Genomic DNA, 23,079 nt, shown 5'->3' on the forward strand with positions numbered 1-23,079 from the left:
GTCAGTAGCTCAGTCCATTCCTTAAATGAGCAAGATGTGGATGATTTCCAGTGTCTTAGAATAATACGGCATCCTGATACAGTTGCCAAGCGTACCCACAACTTGTATCTTTTGGTTATATTTATGTTTTCTGGTAGCAAACCAAAAATACATAAATCCGGTGACATAGTAAGATCACATTGAAGAATAGAACTTAAAAGATTCACAATCCCATTCCAGAGATCAATATTCTTTTCACATTCATACAGCATATGAATCAAAGTCCCAGTATCTTTCTGGCATTTCCAACATGTATCATTATCCATTAGTTTCAGTTTGGCTAGTTTACTCGGGGTCCAATATTTTCTGTGGAGCAATTTGTACTGAATGAGCTGAGATTGTGTTTCCTGTGAGCAAGTATACCAAGACTCAACCAACCATTTCCATGTATCTTCTAAAATTGGAATGCCTAAATCTCTTTCCCAACACAACCTCAATCCCTCTAATTTGGGGGTTCGTGCCTCTCTGATAAGATGGTAGAAAGTAGATGCTTTTTTAAAACCAGGTTTCATTAATACCTCCTGAAAGCCAGATGGCGGGTCTGGGGCAGATTTCAATTTAGCTCTAATACAATGTGAAAGTTGTAAATACTTCCAATATTCTTTTTGATCCAGGTTAAATTCTTGTTTGATTTCAATAAATGATTTAATACCCTTGTCAGTAAAAATGTCCCCCAATAGATTTATACCAGACTTGGACCACGTTTCCCACATAAATGTTTTTTTATCAATTAGCAATTTTTTATTGAACCAAATTGACGCTTTGGATGAAAGAAAAGGACAAATATTAATAAGTTGGTAAGCCCTTGACCATGTTTCTTGTGCAAAAGCTAAAACGGGGTCATCAAAGGGTGTTCGCCTACCATTCTGGGTGAGAAAGGCCTCTAATGTAGTCGGGGCCACAAGCCCTTCCTCCATGTTTACCCATGAAGGCCTCTGATTTGGAAATGTATAGAGCTTATACATCTTCGCTAATTGAGAGAGAGAGAATGCATAGTGGTACCAGTCCATCTTAGACAGGGCCAAACCGCCCCTTATTTTGGCAGCATACAGTTTAGACCTGCTAAACGCCGGTTTTTTGCCTACCCATACAAAGTCTTCCACAATATTGTTGTAAAGTTTAAACAGGCCTTGTGGAAAGGTCAAAGGTAGCATATACATAATATACTGAATCTTGGGGGAAATAATCATCTTAACTAAGTTAATTCTGCCTAATAAAGAAAGATTAATTTTTGACCAATTCTGCAGAAGAGCTTTAATATTTTGTATAACAGGATTGATATTTACCTGCATTATTTTATCTAAGCCAGGGGTTAATTTAATCCCCAGGTAGGTCATACCCATAGGCATCCATTTAAATTGCCATGGGCCCCTAATGGCAGGGGGACACATTTTGGAAAGAGGCATAGCCTCTGACTTTGTCCAATTAATGGTATAACCAGATATCTCAGAAAATGAGTCAATTATTGAGGACATAGCCTGTACCGCCACGTCAGGATTACTTGAGATCAAAAGAATGTCATCAGCGTACAAAAAGAGTTTTTGTTCTTCTCGCCCCATATTTACGCCTTGGATATGTTTGCAATCACGTAATGCGATTGCAAGGGGTTCAAGAAACAAAGCAAAAATCAGTGGCGATAAAGGTGAGCCTTGTCTAGTACCTCGACTGAGATTAAAGGATGGTGACATTATCCCGTTCGTAAGAACCGTAGCCATAGGATCAGTGTATACTAACTCCAACCACTGCATAAAAGACTGTCCAAACCCAAATTTTCTTAAAGTGTAAAATAGAAAGGCATATTCTACTTTATCGAATGCCTTCTGGGCATCTAGGGAGAAAGCAACAACAGGATCTGGGTCATTCCTGCATTTCCAAATTATGTGTAATATCCTCCGCAGGTTATCAGCTGAACATCTATGTTTAACGAAACCTACTTGATCCACATGTACCAAATTAGGAAGCACTTTCTCAAGCCTAATTGCAAGGACCTTAGAAATAATTTTTTCATCCACATTAATTAATGAAATTGGACGATAGTTACCACAATATTGAGGGTCTTTCCCTTTCTTGTGTAATAGTGTAATAACTGCTGATCTCATGCTAGGTGGTAGTCTACCCCTCTCCAAAGCGTCTGTATATACTGCTAGTAACCTAGGAGCCAGTTCTTCTACAAAAATCCTATAGAAATCTGATGGAAATCCATCATTACCAGGTGACTTGCCTAACCTGAGACTTTTGATAGCCTTTTTTATTTCAGTTATGGAAATCTCTTCTTCTAGATCCGCTTTCTGCTCGCTCGTCAAAGTAGGTGTTTTAATTAAAGAAAAGAATTCTGATAATCTTGGTTCTTCTATATGTCCATTAGAGGTATATAAGTCTCTATAAAACTTAGTAAACACCTCATTAATCTCCCTCTTATCAGTGGTCAATGTATTATTATCCTCATTGAAAATTGAAGGAATTAAGTTATTAGACTGTATTTGACGTACTCTATGTGCAAGTAATTTGCCAGTTTTCTCACCCTGTTCAAAATATTTCTGATTCAAACAGAACATGGCGTGTTCAACTTTCTTCTGTAATATACTATTTAGATCAAATTTCAGTTTAATTAATTTATTCCATATTTCCTCACTTGGGTGTGACATGTGTTGTTTTTCAAGAGCCTTAATGTCCTTTTCCAACCTCAGTATTTCCTCCCTCTGAGCCTTTTTCATCAAAGAGCCATATTGAATAAGACAGCCTCTTATATAGGCTTTAAAAGCATCCCAGGTGAGACCAACGTCCTCAATAGAGCCTTCATTGCATTCCCAAAATTCTTTAATTTTCAACCTTATATATTCACAATAGCTCTTATTATGTAAAAGTGAACTATTAAGGCGCCACCTAGGTGAGGGTGGAACTTTTCCCCTACTAGACAAGAGAAGTTCAACTGGGGCATGGTCAGTTACAACAATGTTACCAATAGATGACCCAATAGTCTGGCCCACCAAGGAGCGAGATATAAGGAAATAATCTATCCTAGAATATGTGGAATGTGGATGGGAGAAAAATGTGTAGTCTCGTTCTTGTGGATGAAGCACTCTCCATATATCCACTAAGGCCAGCTCATCTGACACCACATCCAAAGCAGCACACGTGGGATCATGTACTGGTCTGGGTCTTGAAGACTTGTCTAGAAATACATCCCTGACCTGGTTGAAGTCCCCTCCAATAATAATATCTGTATTCCCAATATTACGTATTGAATTACAAATTTTGTGAAAGAAGTCAGGTTGAGGAGAGTTAGGGGCATAAATATTCACCACAGTCATCTTCTGACCTTCTAACGCAGCATCCAAAATCACCCATCTACCATCTTTATCAGCATAATGTTTGAAAACCTGGAAGTCTAAATTTTTTTTAACCAGTATAACCACCCCTCTTTTCCTACTGTTGAATGTACTGAAATACACCTGGCCCACCCAGTCTCTTTTAAGTTTTAAAGATTCCTCCTCATCAAGATGTGTCTCCTGAATGAGAGCAATATCTGTCTTTTTCTGCTTTAAATAAGTCAAAATTTTCTTCCTTTTAACTACATTATGACATCCCGCTATGTTCCATGAAACTATTTTACATATTGTCATAAAGCCATATAGCCCATATTATACTAGCACAGACCCTTATAATTACCTTCTGTTTAACCCATAGTAAAGCAGTACACCATTTTTGATATAACCCAGAGGTCAATATAAATTCAACAATGAAAAATAGTAGGCACATCAAAAGAAAAACAAAAAACACAAAAGACAAACACCGTTGGGTAGAACTAAACCCAACATAACACACGCGTAGCAGGTCCGTAGCACTCATTGGTCCCATTTGGCCACCCTCTCACTCGTTCCTCCCCACCCCCTCTATTAGACTATATCAAAATGAAAACGCTGTAAAGTTATAGTTCAGCTTACAGCTCTGATTAAAAAAAAAAAAAAAAAAAAAACCCTTGAAATGCTCCTCAAACATTTCCAAGCCCATATGCTTTACATTTCCCTCTCATAAGAATAAGTAGGCTACATTTATCCCATTAATATGCCAGTAGGCTATGTGAATCATGTTACCTGTCATTATAAGTGATTAAATTAGACTGTATTAAACAGTTTACTCATTTTCTGAAGGCTGGTCGCTGTCATCCACATCTTCGATTGTCCAAAGCCCACTGATGAATCTTTTTGCCTCTGCTGGACTGGAGAACTCGTGTTGTTTGTTGTTCACGGAGAATGTCATGACGGCTGGAAAGCGCAGCGTGTAGAGAATCTTGCGCTGCTTCAGCAAGGCACGCACCCCATCAAACTTCTTGCGTTTCTCCAGGATCTCTGGTGCATAATCCTGAAACAGGCGCACTCTCATGTCTCTCCAGATAATCTTCTCCTTCTTTCTAGCTGCCGTCATCACGCGCATTTTGGCTTTATCCCTTAAAAAGCGGACGATGATATGTCTAGGTCTCGGGTGTTCCTCATCGGACTTATGCCCCACGCGATGAATTCTATCAATTTCAAACAAAGCATCTTCTGCTTCAATTTGCAAGGCCTCAGACAGCAGAGTTTTAACACAGTTCTCTAGGTCAGAGCCCTCTGTCCCCTCTTTGACACCAGAGATTCTAATGTTTGGGCGTCGGGAGAAGCCCTCCAGAACCGTCAGTTTTTCTTGCAGGCGGCGATTCTGTTTCTCCAACTCTCTCCTAGTTGTATTCGCTTTAGCCTCCTCGTCCTCCAGGCAGGAAATTCTCGTTTCGGCTTCATCCATCCTACCGCCAAGAGTTGCCACAGTTTCATTAAGACTCTCAATACCACCCTTCACAGCAGTCATGTCGTTAGCTAACTGCTCCAGAATCGCTCTTATGGCAGTCAGTTCACCAGCAACATTGCCTTTCGTAGGATTTTTCGATTCAACAGGTGGTTCCGCCATCTTAGAGGTTTTAACCGGCGAACTTTGTGAAGGTTTCCCTCGAGAAGCAGTAGGCTGATTCCGTGTAAAATAGTGACTTCTATTACTCATCACACTGTAGTAAAGCTTATTAATTCAATATATTGTAAAACTATCGACGTCATATGACTATTATCGAGGGTTTGAGGAAATCCGAGCTCCGCTCCGGTTTAGGCAGCCATCCTGGGCGGGTGTACCACGTGACTCCATGTCTTCCATTTTCTAATAATTGCTCCCACAGTTGATTTCTTCACACCAAGCTGCTTACCTATTGCAGATTCAGTCTTCCCAGCCTGGTGCAGGTCTACAATTTTGTTTCTGGTGTCCTTTGACAGCTCTTTGGTCTTGGCCATAGTGGAGTTTGGAGTGTGACTGTTTGAGGTTGTGGACAGGTGTCTTTTATACTGATAATGAGTTCAAACAGGTGCCATTAATACAGGTAACAAGTGGAGGACAGAGGAGCCTCTTAAAGAAGTTGTTACAGGTCTGTGAGAGCCAGAAATCTTGCTTGTTTGTAAGTGACCAAATACTTATTTTACCGAGGATTTTACCAATTAATTAATTAAAAATCCTACAATGTGATTTCCTGGATTCTTTCCCCCCATTCTGTCTCTCATAGTTGAAGTGTACCTATGATGAAAATTACAGGCCTCTCATCTTTTTAAGTGGGAGAACTTGCACAATTGATGGCTGACTAAATACTTTTTTGCCCCACTGTATGTGTCAGCCCTGCGATGACCTGGTGACTTGTCCAGGGTGTACCCCGCCTCTCGCCCATAGTCAGCTGGGATAGGCTCCAGCTTGCCCGTGACCCTGTAGAACAGGATAAGCGGCTACGGATAATGGATGGATGAGCTGTAGGTTTTATTGAGCATCTTGGAGAACCAGCCACAGTTCTTCTGGACACTTTGACTGTCACATTTGCTTCTTAATTTTGCAGCAAAACCCAGCAGACTTCATTATGTTTTCTTTTTTAATCTGAAAAGTGTTCTCTTATGTAATATGCTGCTCAGATACAAACATTTTTTTTTCTGTAACATTTAATTTTGTGCTGGAAAATGAATGCTTGGGACTCTAAAATGTTTTTGTACTGACTCGATAATGTAGAAGTCATAAAATAGAAATCTACAACATAGTTTGTATGAAAAAAATAGGGTGCCAAAGACTTTTGCACAGTCCTGTATATGTCTATCCATCCATTATCTGTAACTGCTTATCCTGTGCAGGGTCACAGGCAAACCTATCCCAGCTGCATGGGCGAGAGGCAGGGTACACCCTGGACAAGTCACCAGATCATCGCTGGGCTGACACATAGAGACAAACAACCATTCACACCTACGGTTAGAGCCACCAGTTAGCCTAACCTGCATGTCTTTGGAATGTGGGGGAAATCGGAGCACCCGGAGGAAACCCACACAGACACGGGGAGAACATGCAAACTCCACACAGAAAGGTCCCGTCTGCCGCAGGGCTTGAACCCAGAACCTTCTTGCTGTGAGGCGGCAGTGGTAGCCACTACACCACTGTGCCACCTGTACATGTCTAATGTCTATCAAATATGTAAAGTAGCAGAATAAAATGAATTTTAATAATAAAAATAATTTTAAAATAACATTTGTCCCTGGGCGGCACGGTGGTGTAGTGGTTAGCGCTGTCGCCTCACAGCAAAAAGGTCCGGGTTCGAGCCCCATGGCCGGCGAGGGCCTTTCTGTGCGGAGTTTGCATGTTCTCCCCGTGTCCGCGTGGGTTTTCTCCGGGTGCTCCGGTTTCCCCCACAGTCCAAAGACATGCAGGTTAGGTTAACTGGTGACTCTAAATTGACTGTAGGTGTGAATGTGAATGGTTGTCTGTGCCTATGTGTCAGCCCTGTGATGACCTGGCGACTTGTCCAGGGTGTACCCCGCCTTTCGCCCGTAGTCAGCTGGGATAGGCTCCAGCTTGCCTGCGACCCTGTAGAACAGGATAAAGTGGCTAGAGATAATGAGATGAGAATGAGACTGTAGTAAGTTCCCTATGGGTGGGTGGAGCACAGAGGACGGCAGGACAGAGATCAGGATTCAACTGAGGCTTTATTGCCACACTTTTCAGTAGACAATTTCAAACAGCAATCAGAAACAAACACACACACACTGTAGTCTCGTCTGGGGAAGCTCTCCCTCTGCTCTCCCTCTGCCTCCTTAAATAGGGCGCGGTTACTGGGAAGACACACAAACACAGGTTAATTGCCGTCAGGTGTAGTGATTCTGCCACTCACCTTCCCTGACTCCACCCTCCTGTCACAGACCGGCGCTTGACCATGCCCCCGCTGCCACATACCCCCACCGCCCGACTCAGGCCAGGCGGCTGTCCGGCCTGCAGCTGACTCCCCCCCCCCCTTGACGGGAGAGGAAGTCCGCCACGACCATCTGTGCCCCCGGCCTGTGGACCACCTTGAAATTAAAGGGTTGGAGTGCTAGATACCAACGGGTGATCCGCGCGTTGGCATCTTTCATGCGGTGGAGCCACTGGAGGAGCGCGTGGTCTGAACAGAGAGTGAAAGGGTGCCCCAGCAGGTAGTAACGGAGGGCGAGGACCGCCCACTTGATCGCTAGACATTCTTTTTCTATGGTGCTGTAGCGCCCCTCATGCACCAACAGCTTCCTGCTGACATACAGGATGGGGCGGTCCTCCCCCTCCACCTCCGGGGACAACACCGCCCCCAGCCCTCTGTCCGACGCGTCGGTCTGCAACACAAAAGGGAGAGAAAAGTCAGGGGAGTGTAATAGTGGCCCCCCACACAGAGCAGCCTTTACCTCAGAGAAAGCCCGCTGGCACTGCTCCGTCCACTGGACCAGATCTGGTGCCCCCTTTTTAGTGAGATCAGTCAGCGGGCTGGTGACGTCCAAATAATTAGGTATAAACCTACGATAGTAGCCAGCCAGCCCCAGGAACTGTCTCAACCCCTTTTTGGTCTTGGGCTTCGGGCAGGTCGCAATTGCTGCTGTCTTGTTAATTTGGGGACGCACCTGCCCGTTGCCCAAGTGGAAGCCCAGATACCGTACTTCCACCCGCCCAATCGCACACTTCTTCGGGTTGGCAGTGAGACCCGCTCGCCTCAGCGACCTAAGGACGGTCCTCAGGTGTTGTAAGTGCCGCTGCCAGTCGTTACTATAAATGATTATATCATCCAGGTACGCGGCCGCATAGGTGGCATGGGGGCGGAGGACCCTGTCCATCAGCCGCTGAAACGTAGCAGGTGCCCCAAACAGCCCAAAAGGAAGTGTGACGAATTGGTGCAAGCTGAACGGTGTGGAAAAGGCCGTTTTTTCCCGGGATAATGGAGTCAAGGGGATCTGCCAATACCCCTTCGTCAAATCCAGTGTCGAATAAAAGCGAGCCGTGCCTAGTCGATCGAGCAGCTCGTCAATACGAGGCATTGGGTACGCGTCAAATTTAGACACAGCGTTGACTTTTCTATAGTCCACACAGAACCGGACCGACCCGTCGGCCTTGGGTACCAAGACCACCGGGCTGCTCCAGTCACTGTGGGACTCCTCGACGATGCCCATTTCGAGCATGGTCTGAAGTTCTTCCCGAACCACCTTTTTTTGTGTTTGGGTAGTCTGTAAGGGCGGCTACACACTACCACCCCCGGGGGCGTCTCTATGTGGTGCTCTATGAGGTTAGTGCGACCGGGCAGGGGCGAGAACACATCCGAAAACTCGGTCTGCAACTGGGCGACCTCTGTGAGTTGGGTCGGGGAGAGGTGGTCTCCACAGGGGACCGGAGAGGTACGTGATGCCAATGTCCCTTTTTGAACCTCCGGCCCCAGCTCCGCCTTCTCCGGAACTACCGACACCAACGCCACGGGGACCTCCTCGTTCCAGAGTTTAAGCAGATTGAGGTAGTCAATCTGTAGCGCCCCACCCCTGTCCATTTGCCTCACCTCATAGTCGATGTCCCCGACTCGCCATGTGACCTCAAAGGGTCCTTGCCACTTGGCGATCAATTTGGAGCTCGACGTGGGCAACAGTACGAGTACCTTATCTCCCAGAGTGAGCTCTCTAAGGCACGTACCCTTGTTGTACAGGTGGGCTTGCCGTTCCTGGGCCTGCCGCAAATTCTCCTGAGTTAGGTGGGTGAGCGTGTGGAGTTTTGCGCGCAGGTCCATAACGTACTGAATTTCGTTTTTACTTTGTGAAGGTCCCTCCTCCCAATTTTCCCGCAGCACATCTAGGATGCCGCGCGGCTTACGCCCATATAATAATTCAAATGGGAAGAACCCCGTGGAGGCTTGGGGGACCTCTCGCACTGAGAACAGCAAGGTTCGAGCCACTTATCCCAATTACGTGCATCCTCACTCACGAATTTTTTAATAATATTTTTGAGGGTGTGGTTGAACCATTCTACTAAACCGTCCGTTTGTGGGTGATACACACTGGTGCGGATCGGCTTAATCCCCAACAACCCATACAGTTTGTTCAGTGTACGTGACATAAACAAGGTGCCTTGATCAGTCAGAATCTCTTTCGGGATTCCAACTCGGGAGATGACGCAGAAGAGTGCCTCTGCAATACTGCGTGCTGAGATATTGTGCAGAGGCACTGCTTCCGGGTATCGCGTTGCATAGTCCACCAGAACTAATATAAAGCGGTACCCTCGTGCTGACCGATCTAATGGCCCGACGAGATCCATCCCAATTCTCTCAAACGGGGTCTTGATTAACGGTAGAGGGCGCAAAGGCGCTTTTGGAATGGCCGCTGGATTTACTAACTGGCATTCGCGGCATGCCGTACACCACCTACGGACATCGCCGCGAATCCCCGGCCAATAGAATTGGGCCATTATTCGGGCTAGTGTTTTATCCTGCCCCAAGTGTCCAGCCATGGGATTAAAGTGAGCCACCTGGAATACCAATTCCCGGTGGCTCTTCGGAATTAAAAGCTGCATGGCTCGCTCTTTAGTTTGAGTGTCCTGCGTCACTCGGTATAATCTATCCTTCATAATCGCGAAGTAGGGGAAGGACGGGGTGGTGTTCGGCTGGAGCATTTGACCATCGATTACTCTCACTTGGTCAAACGCATGCCGCAGAGTATCGTCTCGCGACTGCTCTAATGGGAAATCCGCGAGGGATTCCCCAATAGAGAGAGGAGGAGCCGGCGGCTCCTCACTCTGACGCGGAGATGACGTAGACGGCTCTGTGACAGCTGCTCCCGCCAAAGCAACACCGGGACCTCCCCCTGTCAAATGGCAGGACCCACTCTCTACTAGGCGTGTCATTAAACCCCGAAATCCCGGCCAATCAGTCCCCAAAATTAAAGAGTGGGTAAGGCGAGGATTAACCGCCGCCTTCACTATAAATTTTTCCCCTCTGAAAATAATGTGGACCGACACCAAAGGGTAGCGGTGAACATCCCCATGCACACACAACACCTTCACCCCTTGTGCTCCCCCCAATGCCTCGTTTTGAACCAGGCTTTGGCGAATTGAGGTCTGATTACAACCAGAATCCACCAACGCCTGATATGTAGCCCCTTGGATACTCACCGGTATGCGATACGCTCCGGCCCGATCGAGGACGGCCTCTGGCGCGTCGGGGATCCGAACCACCGTGCCCACTTCCATTGCTGTGCACTGCTGTTGAAGGTGGCCCGGCTCCCCGCAGCGCCAGCAAACCGGCCCGGGCTTTCCCTCTACACCGGTGATCTGGGGCTCACTCACCTGAGGTGGGGGAGAGACAGACACAGAAGGGAGAAACAGGAGGGCACCGCGGGTGCGGCGGGCCGGCTGGGGTGGTGCCAGCCCCCGCCTCCGCGGTGGGGGAATGGGGCAAGGACGGGACACAGGAGGAGGGGGAGAGAGAGAGAGAAGAGGAGAGAAGAGAAGATGCCATCTGCTGTCCTGCCGCTGGGACAGCTGCTAGATGATCCTCCACCAGCTCGACTGCCTGATCCAGCGACGCCGGGCGGTGGCACTGGACCCACTCCGCGGTTCCGGCTGGTAAGCGGGCGATGAACTGTTCCAGTACCACTTGGTCGACGATTCCCTTGGTGTCGCGATCGTTGGCCCTCAACCACCACCAGCAGGCGTCCCGGAGCTGCTGGCCAAACGCGAACGGCCGGCCGACTTCCTCCAATCGCAGCGCGCGGAAGCGCTGGCGCTGTTGTTCCGGTGTGCACTCCACGCGCTGGAGGACGGCCCGGCGGAGGTCCGCGGAGGCCAGCCGGCGGTCAGCGAACGGGGAGGATTCCATGGGGCTGCTGGGTTGGTGATCCACTGTCCCGGGTTTCGGCACCACTGTAGTAAGTTCCCTATGGGTGGGTGGAGCACAGAGGACGGCAGGACAGAGATCAGGATTCAACTGAGGCTTTATTGCCACACTTTTCAGTAGACAATTTCAAACAGCAATCAGAGACAGAGACAAACACACACTGTAGTCTCGTCCGGGGAAGCTCTCCCTCTGCTCTCCCTCTGCCTCCTTAAATAGAGCGCGGTTACTGGGAAGACACACAAACACAGGTTAATTGCCGTCAGGTGTAGTGATTCTGCCACTCACCTTCCCTGACTCCGCCCTCCTGTCACAGACCGGTGCTTGACCACGCCCCCACTGCCACAGAGACATTTGTCCCTTTCATGTCCTTTTATTAGCTGTAAAAGCTTGTGTTTTGAAATCACATAAAGTTGTGGGTAAATGCTTCCAAGTCAAAGTTCAGAAGAATGAGTGGCCATATCACTAGCACCAGTAGATTTCCACACTCGATAAGTTATTTATTTACTTGTAAATAATTCTTCTAAGGTCCGGGTTCGAGCCCCGTGGCCGGCGAGGGCCTTTCTGTGCGGAGTTTGTATGTTCTCCCCGTGTCTGTGTGGGTTTCCTCCGGGTGCTCCAGTTTCCCCCACAGTCCAAAGACATGCAGGTTAGGTTAACTGGTGACTCTAAATTGACTGTAGGTGTGAATGTGAGTGTGAATGGTTGTCTGTGTCTATGTGTCAGCCCTGTGATGACCTGGTGACTTGTACCCCGCCTTTTGCCCGTAGTCAGTTGGGATAGGCTCCAGCTTGCCTGCGACCCTGTAGAACAGGATAAAGCGGCTAGAGATAATGAGATGAGAATGAGATAATTCTTCTACTTCTTCTTCTTCTTCTGTTATCATGTCAGTCATGTAGTGACAAATCAAGAGTGTCAGTTAATGTTCACTTCAAACATCAGAATGGGAAAAATTGTGATCTCTGTGACTTTCACTGTGGCATTGTAGACTGGTACCAAAATCCAGAATTGTGACACCCAAAGGCATTTTTGAGACAAAGTCGGTAAACAGTCTTATTTTGTCAATTTGGGTGTGCCAAATTCAAATCTGCAATATGCCGAGCTCTATCTGACCTCTGTTGACCTCTAGAGGTCATTGAACTTTGGGCCTGTAAACGTCTCAGCTGAACCCAGTTTCTCAAATGATTAATGAAGTTAGCAAATGGCCTTGTTTGTTAAATATTTGGGTGCTGAATTCATTTTTCATTTGTAAAATGACATATGACCTCTGATAACCTCAAGGTCATTAAACTTGGCCTATAGGCCTATGCATTTAACGGCATTTTTAAACTGACTTTACTCCCCCAAAAAGAATATGAACAGACAAAAAACAAATAGAAAGGAACAAATACAACATTAAATGCCAGTCCATGTACATGTGACTTACTTTTCACAATGAGAACGCCTAGGCGATCACCTTACATAACATTGCATTACATTTAGCGGTTATTGTTTATACAAAGCTACTGAAAAAAGGACAGATTCAGCAGCATACAAAATGTGGGGGCATACAGGGTATACAGGTTAATCAGGGTTAGTATATATGAGAGTTTTTTTCTTTGTTGTTTGTTTTTTGTAAAGGCTTTACCCCGTTTAAAACAAAACAAAAAACAAACAACAAAGAAAAAAACTCTCATACCGTAAAATACCAAATAATAGCCGAGTTCCAATTAACCGCCGAGTTCCCTTTAACGGCCGGGTGTACGCGTGTGTTGTGACGAATAAAGGCCGGTTCCGAATACTCTCCGGGGTCTTAAAAAAAAAAAAAGCGTCCGAACGTTCTATCTAGAATCTTGAGGCCCAGCACTTTTCTGGTTTTCTGGTGTTTAAACGATTTTGCATTGCATAGTTTTCTACCGAAACAATATGAATGAATGAATGAATGAATGAATGAAATTATTTCTATAACACTGTTTACAACATTTTGTTACACGTGATAATAAACATGCCATTTCAATGTTATAATCTTGGTCTACCGTAATATTTCTTGAGGAATGCAACTCCGTAACTTTTGACAGATGTCTTAGCCAATTACGTTTGACATGGGTGTGTGGGATATCACTTACGTCATCGAATGAGGAATACCCCTTTGGGTACACCCAACGAAAGCCAGCGTGTGTGGTGACATTGAGGACTGCGGGTTTCCAAGGTTGGACTGCTGCTTCTGTTAAACGACCTAAATTGCCGAATGCATGCGTCAAAGCACACACTGAGTTTTATTAAAGACCTTATACCATTTCACTTGCCCTTACCCATTCGGATCTGGAAGACGCTTTACAAAAAAGGTGAGAGCGTTCTAACATGCATTTCAGTCTGCTCGCGGCCAATCTAATCCAAGGGGCCTTTTCAACAAGTAATCTGTCATGCAAGTTGGGCAGAAGCACGCGTCAGGCAGGCAACATGTAGGCCTACAAGTCAGTAACCTATTCAACTAACTTTCATCCGAACTTTAAGTTTTCTACGGGGTCGAGCCACCGTACCAACTCACTCGGGGAATAGGCTCATATCGGCCAAATAGGGAGACGTCTTGGAGAGAAACGTGATGCAAGATGACAGTATGTAGCCACTGCAGGTCACTTATTTTTCAGCATAAGAAAAAACCCTTTGGTTTGACACTTCGCACCCTAATTATGTTGCTTCAACGTCGCGCCCTCCATGCAATTTCAGATTGACAGACATCGCGAAGCGCAAAGGGTGGAGGCTGCATGGGTGAGGGTGATAGCAAGTGACCATAACTTTGCAGAGTAATTAAATCACAGTGCTGCGCACAAACAATGGTGTGGTTTCTTGATTATTTTGTAAAGCATGCGCTTAACTAGTCATTAACAGGAAAAGGTGTGTGATTTATCCTTTATCCACCCCGACTGTGCCATGCGAAGATGCATTTTGCGCGTCTTCAAAATTCCCCGAAGTCGGCACCGTGCTATCTGTAATCTAACTCGAAACAAACTGTAAGTTATACTGGTTAAAAGTAGGCCTATCTGAGAATGATTTTTCCCCGTTTTGAGGTAGATTTTGGGGAAGGTGTTTGTGAAGAAGGAATTAATCGCCTGTTCCAAATAGCCGCCTAGTCTCTAATACGCGCCGGGTCTCTTACGTGATTGAGACAAATAATAGCCCGGGCTATTATTTGGTATTTTACGGTATATACTAACCCTGATTAACCTGTATACCCTGTATGCCCCCACATTTTGTATGCTGCTGAATCTGTCCTTTTTTCAGTAGCTTTGTATAAACAATAACCGCTAAATGTAATGCAATGTTATGTAAGGTGATCGCCTAGGCATTCTCATTGTGAAAAGTAAGTCACATGTACATGGACTGGCATTTAATGTTGTATTTGTTCCTTTCTATTTGTTTTTTGTCTGTTCATATTCTTTTTGGGGGAGTAAAGTCAGTTTAAAAATGCCGTTAAATGCATAGGCCTATAGGCCAAGTTTAATGACCTTGAGGTTATCAGAGGTCATATGTCATTTTACAAATGAAAAATGAATTCAGCACCCAAACATTTAACAAACAAGGCCATTTGCTAACTTCATTAATCATTTTAGTGCATTTCATTCCTTAGAAAGCTGAGAAACTGGGTTCAGCTGAGATGTTTACAGGCCCAAAGTTCAATGACCTCTAGAGGTCAACAGAGGTCAGATAGAGCTCGGCATATTGCAGATATGAATTTGGCACACCCAAATTGACAAAATAAGACTGTTTGCCGACTTTGTCTCAAAAATGCCTTTAACTCCTTAAATAAGCACTTTTTTGAATTTTGGTACCAGGATGTTGGTGCCAGGTGGACTGATTTGAGTATTTCAGAAACTGCTGATCTCCTGGGGTTTTCACACACAACAGTCTCGAGAGTTTAAACAGAATGGTGCCAAAAACAAAAAACATTGAGTGAGCGACAGTTCTGTGGGTGGAAACGCCTTGCTGATAAGAGAGGTCAGAGGAAAATGGCCAGATTGGTTTGAGGTACTCATAGCAACTCTTTACAGCCATGTTGAGCAGAAAAGCATCTCAGCATGCAACAGCAGAAGACCACATTGAGTTCCACTCCTGCTAGCCAAGAACAGAAACGTTAGACTCAAGAACAGGTTCCTATTAAAGTGGCCAGTGAGTGTAGTTTGAGAATGACTCTACAGCAATGTTACAGTACTGTGAAAGGATCACTCGAAAGAAGTGTCATATTTAATTTTGGATGTGGGTGGCACGGTGGTGTAGTGGTTAGTACTGTTGTCTCACAGCAAGAAGGTTCTGGGTTCGAGCCCAGTGGCCGGCGGGCGCCTTTCTGTGTGGAGTTTGCATGTTCTCCCCGTGTCTGCGTGGGTTTCCTCCGGGTGCTCTGGTTTCCGCCACAGTCCAAAGACATGCAGTTAGGTTAACATGGGGCGGCCTTGGACTGAAGTGCCCTTGAGCAAGGTACCTAACCCCCAACTGTTCCCTGGGCGCTGTAGTATGGCTGCCCACTGCTCTGTGTGTGTGTGTGTGTGTGTGTGTGTGTGTGTGTGTGCGCGTGTGTTCACTGCTTCAGATGGGTTTAATGCAGAGGATGAATCTCACTGTGCTTGAAGTGTGCATGTGGCAAATAAAGGTTTCTTCTTCTTCGTTTCTGTCTTTGCTACCTAGGAGAGTGTGTGCTGCACCTAGTGCATAGTGGCTAATGTAAAGTGTGTTTAGTGGAGTAGTGGAGAGTAAATGATCTGCTTCTATTTTGTTGTCCCAGCTTAACTGCTTGGCTGTTAGCTCTATTAGCTCCGTAACTGCTCTGACAGGCTCTCTCACCTCAGCTCCATATAAGATTGTGATGTTCTCGCAGGGTAGTGTGTTGAAAGGTCCATGGTGTGTGTTTCATTGTGGCCAGTGTCCTGTTTACAGGTGAAGTTGAAGTGACAGTCTGTTGCGCTGTCCATGTCACAACAGCTCAATCATTATGTGTATGGACACAACTCTGTGTGTGTGTCTGGCATATATATGCGCATGTACATGTATCTCAGCACCTACTGTATGTGCTGGTGCATGTCACTGTACATCTCTCCACATTCAGTCACTGTCAGCAAAGGATAGGTGCGCTCTGATGTCTTTGTTTATCAAAAATGCCCTATTACTTCCTGTCACATGCTGGGAGAAGCTGCATGGGTAATATCTTTCAGCAAATAATGTGCATCATAGTGACAAACTCCTATTAGATTGTTTAAACAGCCTTAGACCATGGCAGGACACTACTTATATAGATGTATGGCCAAAACCACTGAGAGATGTTCCGAGCAATAAAAGATGATGGGTCAATATTACAGGTATAGACCACAAGCGTGACAATTTACAGTAAATCACTCAGTGATGTGCTTGCTTCTTTGCTTTAGAGAACTTTTCAGCCTGAAATGACATGATGCTATCAAGATGCATGAACTGGCTTCAATATTTATGTTTATTTGTATTTTATTGCTGGATTTGAGTCAATGAACTTGAACGTTTCATGTTTTAATGACAATTCTATTGATTCTCTTGAATTTTTAGTGTCCCCTGTGGGATAACCAATTTATGAGGTTGGATCTTGATATGTTTCTCAAGGAAGAAGTGAGGTGAATACATTTAATAAAAACAGTTTCACCAATATTTACTACCCTAAGAATGCACATAAAGAATAACCTTCTCCACATGGCATACTTTGCTCAGTCAATTTCCTGTATCTCTTACATGTATAGACTGTATACAGAACTTTTAATCGGGATAAGGTTGTTGCTAGATTTGTAAAAGAGTTGAGATGATAAGATTAGGAACTCTGCTCCACAGCAAGGCCTGGACCTGGCTCTCCTCACAGTCCTTAGGAACCTGCTGACCCTTAAACCCTGTCCTCTCAGGGCGTACAAAAGCTACAGGGAGGAGCAAAAGAAAAGAGAAGGAACCAAGAAGAACACATTTTGAGTTCATAGGACTGCTCATGTCTTTTGTGAGAATTAGAAATATTCGTAATCCATTTAATTAATATGTCAGGCTCCTCTGTATGAGGTTGTATGAGATGTCTTCTCCCTGTTGCCTCATAGTTCCCAGTCACTATAGGCTGTGAATGCATGTTCACACACTTTCACACACACATATTAGTTGGCCCATGTCACAGCGATGGATTGGTCCAGGCTTGAGTAGAGGTTAGAGCCGGCATCCTGGGACCAGCGGCAAGCATTTGAAGGTGAGTGGTGCTGACAAAAAGAGGTGCCTGCGAGCCCCTTCATCCCTCTGTCTTCACATTGTGCTAAGCAGCTGCTATTCAGGGAGTGCCAAAGCTGGACACATTTGAAAGCATATGCCGCGTAAGCCGCCACTTAGGCTGTGCATGAAGGCATGTGAGATGAAAGGTCCTGGGATATAAGACTGATGACCTGACACTGAGGTTTGACATGACAGGGACTATATAGTTCCCCAACAGTTATACGTACATGTTTGTGTGTACACTTAAACACATGAGAAACATACAGTAGTAATTTAAAGGTGCTGGCTGCAAAGTCATCTGAAATTTATCTCATTCTCATCTCATTATCTGTAGCCGCTTTATCCTGTTCTACAGGGTCGCAGGCAAGCTGGAGCCTATCCCAGCTGACTACGGGTGAAAGGCGGGGTACACCCTGGACAAGTCACCAGGTCATCACAGGGCTGACACATAGACACAGACAACCATTCACACTCACATTCACACCTACGGTCAATTTAGAGTCACCAGTTAACCTAACCTGCATGTCTTTGGACTGTGGGGGAAACCGGAGCACCCGGAGGAAACCCACGCGGACACGGGGAGAACATGCAAACTCCGCACAGAAAGGCCCTCGCCGGCCACGGGGCTCAAACCCGGACCTTCTTGCTGTGAGGCGACAGCGCTAACCACTACACCACCGTGCCGCCTCTGAAATTTATTTATTTATTTGTTTATTTTAATTGTGCATGGCATTTTCCTATGTCTTGCATGAACAATATCATGTGTACGAGATGTGATCATTTTGATGTGCAGAAGGTCGCTTTTCTCCGTTTTGGGACTGTTTTCCGACCTCTTGAGGTAAACAGCATGGCCCTACGGAAATAGCTGAATGCGAGGAGCTTTGACTAATTAGCATAAATATGGGACCATGTCACGCTAAGATGGTCTCATCTCATCTCATTATCTCTAGCTGCTTTATCCTGTTCTACAGGGTCGTAGGCAAGCTGGAGCCTATCCCCGCTGACTACGGGCGAAAGGCGGGGTACACCCTGGACAGGTCGCCAGGTCATCACAGGGCTGACACATAGACACAGACAACCATTCACACTCACATTCACACTCTACGGTCAATTTAGAGTCACCAGTTAACCTAACCTGCATGTCTTTGGACTGTGGGGGAAACCGGAGCACCCGGAGGAAACCCACGTGGACACGGGGAGAACATGCAAACTCCGCACAGGCCACGGGGCTCAAACCCAGGACCTTCTTGCTGTGAGGCGACAGCGCTAACCACTACACCACCGTGCCGCCATGCTAAGATGGTGACACATGGAAAACATTGGGACTCTGCATCGACCTCAGAGAGTTTTGAGTCGCAGGTATGTAATTTGTGATTGACATCTGTGAATAGATCCATAAAACCAAAGACAAATATATCTTTTCTCAGTTACTACCTTTGTGTTATTACTTCTTTCTCTGCAAGATCAAAACATCAGGTGTATAACTCCATACTTGCTAGTGTGGAGTCAAGCCCATGCATTCTAAGGCTAAGATAGCTAAGCGCTAGCTAGAATGATTTAGTAGCTACAATGATTTAGTTTCTATCCAGAAAAATGACATGCCATCTAACCTTGCTGTATCTTGCAGTTGCACTCACTAGTCAGGCTTTCCTTTTCTTTTCCGCTGGCTTTTAGCTGGCGGGAGAGCGGAGTCTGCCATGTTTGCCCATGCCAACTTGTTTGGTTAAAAGTAGGTCAAACATGTCTCACAATAATCACGTGATTTTGCTGCTCACTTGCTTCTGCAATCTCCGGAATCGTAAAATGCAGGACGCATTTTATCTCTGCAAAATATTTACACATAGGATACACAGTGTGTGTGGCAGCAAAACATCTCAAAACTCCAACTGCAATAGAAATAGAACATTTAGCCCAGAATTCAACTTTGCAATCAGAACTTTTAAGCTTTACACATAGATGTGTTTCAACTGGTTTGGCATAAAAGTTCAGCTTTGGTGCACAAAGAGTGTATTGAGATAAGATTTGCTCACATTAAAGCCATATTAAAGAGTGCTTTAGTGGCTTACAAAGTCTGCATACAGTAGGTACTCAAAAAATGATGTGTGAATCACAGCCATAAAATGCTCTAGTTACCCAGTTTCTCTGCACTCAGTGATTTTACAGTATACAGCAGGAAAAATCTAAAGGTGTCAGAGAATCTTTAAGATTTTGATATTGTTATATCATTATTGTACAAATTCTGGGCTCAGTTTAACCATTTTGATCATAATGCTTGTATACATACAATGTGGCCCAAAAGGCTGAGATCACGAGTGAAAATGCTTCTAGTTTGCTTTTTTTCTAATTTAACACAACAGTTTCCATTACAAATAATGTTATTGATAACAACTTGAGTGGAAAGTAGAATGTTTGAAATATTTACATGAATTTCAGAGTTTCCTGGTATTTGGTATGTCCCAAATAGGTATTTGGTATGTCCCATTTTTACTTTAATAGCTAGTTGGCATTTTCAATCAAATCCATGGGAGTGTTGGCTGAACACATTCTTCAATTTAAGAGATTAGACCTTAGGACAATCTGATCTTTTGTATAAAGCAGTTCATGGTCAATATCACAAATTTGCTGATATTTAAATGGGAGCATAGAATTAGTGCAGGAGCTTGAATATTAAATATTCAAGCTATTGAACATTTACTTTCTTAGTTTTAAATATTTCTAAATTCTTAAATATTCTGTTTATTCCCCATTTTAAATGAAAGGGGGGGAAATCACAGATTTTCAATGTGGTATCAGACTTTTGGACCAAAATCACATAAACACTGAACTTCAGAAAAACATGCATCAAAAAGTAAGGAGGGGGAAAAAAAAAACAAGCCTTTTTGTAGCCATGTAGCTTCCCTGTTATTCCACCACAAGAGCCGGCCAGCAATGTAAGTATAGTTCCAGAAAAAAAAAAATTTAAATAAATAAATAAACAAATAAAAATTCTACTGATTTGGAGCCTAGTATTGGTACCATCAAGAGATTGGGGATGGCATTCTTTTGCCATCAACAAAAACTCAAATGACGTTTTTTATGACTTGTTCTTCAGCATGGGCCTTTTTTATCCCCTGCTGGCTGAAAGGCCCAAAGGGGGAATATGTCGTGGCGATGTCCATCTGTCCATCCATCCATCCATCCATCCTGGGAAGGGTACTCATCTTCTGAAATCAACTCCTCTCACAATTTTTGGAGGAATTTTATGAAACTTGGCAGAATTCTTTGTTATGTGTCAATAATACACATATTGCAATTTTGTTCAATTCAGTCACATTTTACCAGAGTTATGGCAGAGTTGCCAGTGGGGGATATTGTGCTCTCAGAGCACTCTTGTTCTCCTCTTTAAGCTCCTTTAGGTTTCTGAGTACTTAAGTAAGATAAGCAGAGAAATATAATACAAATGTTGCACAGCAGGATCAGTTTCTATCTGTCTTTATTGCACCGGTTAACACTTACATTTATAGACAATTAACAGATTCCGTTATTTAAAGTGACTTACAGAAATGTTTTTTAGTCTCCATCCTCATGCTAGTTCACTTGGTCAGGGACTAAGGGTACCATCCGTTTAAAATCCATGTTGGGGAGGGCTTTTTTCCACAATGCCAAGGTGTCTATGTTTCTTCAAGGGTGATTTCTCCTGCGTTTTTCCCCTCTGAAGTTTGGGTGTTTTCTTTATTGTAATTACCTTGCTGTTATAATTAAACCTACAATTTATTACCTATTAGCAAACAAGGTCTTTCCTCTCTCTTCAGGCTTTAGCAGTGGCCCAATACTGTCAGTGGAATGGCCGGTGCTGCATTACTCATCACACTCGGCTGGACTGTGTTACACCGCCCAGAGGAACAGGACTTAAAAGTGAGCAGACCAGCCACATCAACATACTCCACTATACACAACACTATTTCAGAACAAAGTGCTAAGTAACATTGTTTCATGATCAACAACACAGCTGTTATTAGAAGAATCCTTATCGGAAAACAATATTCAAAAATAACAGTGTAATTAACACCACACAGTGATATTCAGTGTTATCACAGTAACATTTCATCACGATTAGTATTCACAATCAGCATTGTTCTTTCTTATTATACACATCCTTCCAGAGGAATGTAAATGCATAAGAGCATTACTTTCAGTCTTTGAGAATTATTTGCTTTATGTATTATTTAGCTTCTCGCCTTGCTGTGCAATTAAAGCACAGTTTCAGCAGAAGTATTTCCAGGCCTAGCAAAGAGGAATTGGATGGGGTCTTAACTTTCCCTTCATCTACTGGCCAATCTCAGAACCTACTTTTTCTCTGCCAGAGCTGAGTGGATAGGCCAACAGTAGCTAATAATAGGTATTGACTGGTTCAATGTAGGATGAATAGGGTTCAGTATTGGATCTCCAATGTGCCCCAGGTCACACAAACAGCTACACTGAGAACATGTCTCACAGGACCAAACAAAAAAAGAAGACATTTTAAACTTTCATGACTGAGACGAAATCTGTGCTATTTTGCCTTTCAGGGATTAACTCTTTGTTCTCAAAGCGCTAGGCGATCAATAACAGAAAGAGGGTCCAGACATCTCTATTGCAAAACACACATCGGAAGAGAGACCCTGCTGCTCTCAACACACATGTGCTTATATACACACTCTCGTTCTATCCTGAGAGCTCTCACTGCTCGCGGTGGTTCCTGTGAACAAAGATGGACAGAAAGTAAGGAGTAAAAATCTCAATCTACTACCAAGAACTGGTTTTATCTTATCAGTCAGAGATTGGTGCAAAATATTAATTAGTTGATGTGTTTGCATGGGTTTCCTCCAGGCTGTCTGGTTTTCCTCACACCTCCCAAACACACACCAGTAAGTAGGTGGACTGGTTACTCCATCATAGGTGCGAATGTGTTTGGGGTCCATGATGAATCCAGTCTCACGCCCAGTGTTCCTGGAATAGGCTCTAGATCCACCACAACCCCGACCAGGATGAAGTTCTTAATGAATTTCCTCTCTCTCTCTCTCTCTCTCTCTCTCTCTCTCTCTGAGAAAGTGTAATATGAATTTGTGTGAATATCCTGTTTGTTTGCTTTATTTAAAAAAAAAATTCTCACACCATATATTTCATGAAATTACAGTGACGGTGTTATCATTATCTTTTAATCACAAACACATTTGAATGTATTAAATTAAAAAAGTTTATTTTATAAAATTAATTTTAACATTCAAATTAAATGTTGAAATAATAAAATAAAATAATAAAATAAAATAAAGTTTTATAAATAACTTAAAAAAAATAAATTTATGACCCTGGCTAGAATAAAAGAGTTACTGAAGATGAATTAACTAATTCATTAATTAATGAAAAAGATTAAATTTTTAACTGGAATGTTAGTTAATATCAATATCAAATATTGGATTAATTAGTATGGGCTACTCTGTTGTTGTGTCTTATATGATATAATATTGAATAATAATCTATTTGAAGTACACACTGAGTGTAGAATGAAGAAAGTCCTTTCTTTGTAAACATGTTTCATAGCTGATGAAATTAAAAAAAATTAATTTTTTTCGTGGTCC

General features: G+C 44.0%; 1 protein-coding gene across 1 annotated transcript in view; it reads left to right on the top strand.

Moving 5' to 3' along the window:
• The window catches only part of LOC132889497 (uncharacterized), an 85,448-nt gene extending 62,866 nt beyond the window's left edge, over window positions 1-22,582 (top strand). Inside the window, exons 3-5 of the mRNA XM_060926066.1 lie at window positions 21,274-21,376; window positions 22,030-22,222; window positions 22,331-22,582. The gene's annotated coding sequence lies outside the window, so the exon portion shown is untranslated. The remainder of the gene's footprint in view (window positions 1-21,273; window positions 21,377-22,029; window positions 22,223-22,330) is intronic.
• Window positions 22,583-23,079: the final 497 nt, after the last annotated feature.

This window comes from Neoarius graeffei, chromosome 7 (genome assembly GCF_027579695.1).
Source record: "Neoarius graeffei isolate fNeoGra1 chromosome 7, fNeoGra1.pri, whole genome shotgun sequence".
Taxonomy (NCBI): domain Eukaryota; kingdom Metazoa; phylum Chordata; class Actinopteri; order Siluriformes; family Ariidae; genus Neoarius; species Neoarius graeffei.